Here is a 3,130-nt window from a genome sequence, read left to right as displayed (position 1 = left end):
GACCGAACCGTCGACTCTCTTATAGATACCGAACGGCCGGCCGGGACGCCGGCGCCGCGCGGTCAATAGCACGCGCGCTTATGGCCGCAAACCGCCGCGGCAACAGACCTCCCGGCGGGGCTGTTGGAACTTAGAGCGAAAAAAGTATAAAAATTTTTTTCACAAAATATAATAAATTTTAACATTTCTATATTATTTTACACAAAATAACCAACTTTTCATAATTCACCGAACTTTGAAAATTTTTCTAAGTCCCACAAATAAGAGGAAAATTTTTAAGTATCGGTCCTAGACGATTTTCGACGTGATATCACTGTAATATAGACGGTTTCTAACAATATGTATCATAACACCAAACTCGCTACAATTATTATTTATCGAGTTATTAGCAAATAATGGACGGATGTGCTACTCCGTCGGACGTTCGACGAAAATTTTTCTAAGTCCCACCGCCAAGAGGAAACTTTTTCCCTATCGGTCCTAGACGATTTTCGACGTGATATCACTGTAATATAGACGGTTTCTAACAATATATATCATAACACCAAACTCGCTACAATTATTATTTATCGAGTTATTAGCAAATAATGGACGGATGTGCTACTCCGTCGACAAAACTCTGGAAATTTTTCTAAGTCCCACCGCTAAGAGGAAACTTTTTCCGTATCGGTCCTAGACGATTTTCGACGTGATATCACTGTAATATAGACGGTTTCTAACAATATATGTCATAACACCAAACTCGCTACAATTATTATTTATCGAGTTATTAGCAAATAATGGACGGATGTGCTACTCCGTCGACAAAACTCTGGAAATTTTTCTAAGTCCCACCGCTAAGAGGAAACTTTTTCCGTATCGGTCCTAGACGATTTTCGACGTGATATCACTGTAATATAGACGGTTTCTAACAATATGTATCATAACACCAAACTCGCTACAATTATTATTTATCGAGTTATTAGCAAATAATGGACGGATGTGCTACTCCGTCGACAAAACTCTGGAAATTTTTCTAAGTCCCACCGCCAAGAGGAAACTTTTTCCCTATCGGTCCTAGACGATTTTCGACGTGATATCACTGTAATATAGACGGTTTCTAACAATATATATCATAACACCAAACTCGCTACAATTATTATTTATCGAGTTATTAGCAAATAATGGACGGATGTGCTACTCCGTCGACAAAACTCTGGAAATTTTTCTAAGTCCCACCGCCAAGAGGAAACTTTTTCCCTATCGGTCCTAGACGATTTTCGACGTGATATCACTGTAATATAGACGGTTTCTAACAATATATATCATAACACCAAACTCGCTACAATTATTATTTATCGAGTTATTAGCAAATAATGGACGGATGTGCTACTCCGTCGGACGTTCGACGAAAATTTTTCTAAGTCCCACCGCCAAGAGGAAACTTTTTCCCTATCGGTCCTAGACGATTTTCGACGTGATATCACTGTAATATAGACGGTTTCTAACAATATATATCATAACACCAAACTCGCTACAATTATTATTTATCGAGTTATTAGCAAATAATGGACGGATGTGCTACTCCGTCGACAAAACTCTGGAAATTTTTCTAAGTCCCACCGCCAAGAGGAAACTTTTTCCCTATCGGTCCTAGACGATTTTCGACGTGATATCACTGTAATATAGACGGTTTCTAACAATATATATCATAACACCAAACTCGCTACAATTATTATTTATCGAGTTATTAGCAAATAATGGACGGATGTGCTACTCCGTCGACAAAACTCTGGAAATTTTTCTAAGTCCCACCGCCAAGAGGAAACTTTTTCCCTATCGGTCCTAGACGATTTTCGACGTGATATCACTGTAATATAGACGGTTTCTAACAATATATATCATAACACCAAACTCGCTACAATTATTATTTATCGAGTTATTAGCAAATAATGGACGGATGTGCTACTCCGTCGGACGTTCGACGAAAATTTTTCTAAGTCCCACCGCCAAGAGGAAACTTTTTCCCTATCGGTCCTAGACGATTTTCGACGTGATATCACTGTAATATAGACGGTTTCTAACAATATATATCATAACACCAAACTCGCTACAATTATTATTTATCGAGTTATTAGCAAATAATGGACGGATGTGCTACTCCGTCGACAAAACTCTGGAAATTTTTCCAAGTCCCACCGCCAAGAGGAAACTTTTTCCCTATCGGTCCTAGACGATTTTCGACGTGATATCACTGTAATATAGACGGTTTCTAACAATATATATCATAACACCAAACTCGCTACAATTATTATTTATCGAGTTATTAGCAAATAATGGACGGATGTGCTACTCCGTCGGACGTTCGACGAAAATTTTTCTAAGTCCCACCGCCAAGAGGAAACTTTTTCCCTATCGGTCCTAGACGATTTTCGACGTGATATCACTGTAATATAGACGGTTTCTAACAATATATATCATAACACCAAACTCGCTACAATTATTATTTATCGAGTTATTAGCAAATAATGGACGGATGTGCTACTCCGTCGACAAAACTCTGGAAATTTTTCTAAGTCCCACCGCCAAGAGGAAACTTTTTCCCTATCGGTCCTAGACGATTTTCGACGTGATATCACTGTAATATAGACGGTTTCTAACAATATATATCATAACACCAAACTCGCTACAATTATTATTTATCGAGTTATTAGCAAATAATGGACGGATGTACTACTCCGTCGGACGTTCGACGAAAATTTTTCTAAGTCCCACCGCCAAGAGGAAACTTTTTCCCTATCGGTCCTAGACGATTTTCGACGTGATATCACTGTAATATAGACGGTTTCTAACAATATATATCATAACACCAAACTCGCTACAATTATTATTTATCGAGTTATTAGCAAATAATGGACGGATGTGCTACTCCGTCGACAAAACTCTGGAAATTTTTCTAAGTCCCACCGCCAAGAGGAAACTTTTTCCCTATCGGTCCTAGACGATTTTCGACGTGATATCACTGTAATATAGACGGTTTCTAACAATATATATCATAACACCAAACTCGCTACAATTATTATTTATCGAGTTATTAGCAAATAATGGACGGATGTGCTACTCCGTCGACAAAACTCTGGAAATTTTTCTA

Source organism: Halictus rubicundus, unplaced genomic scaffold, assembly GCF_050948215.1.
Source record: "Halictus rubicundus isolate RS-2024b unplaced genomic scaffold, iyHalRubi1_principal scaffold1130, whole genome shotgun sequence".
In the NCBI taxonomy this organism is placed as follows: Eukaryota; Metazoa; Arthropoda; class Insecta; order Hymenoptera; family Halictidae; genus Halictus; species Halictus rubicundus.
The sequence above is the reverse complement of the archived record's forward strand: the minus strand, read 5'-3'. Positions refer to the sequence as shown.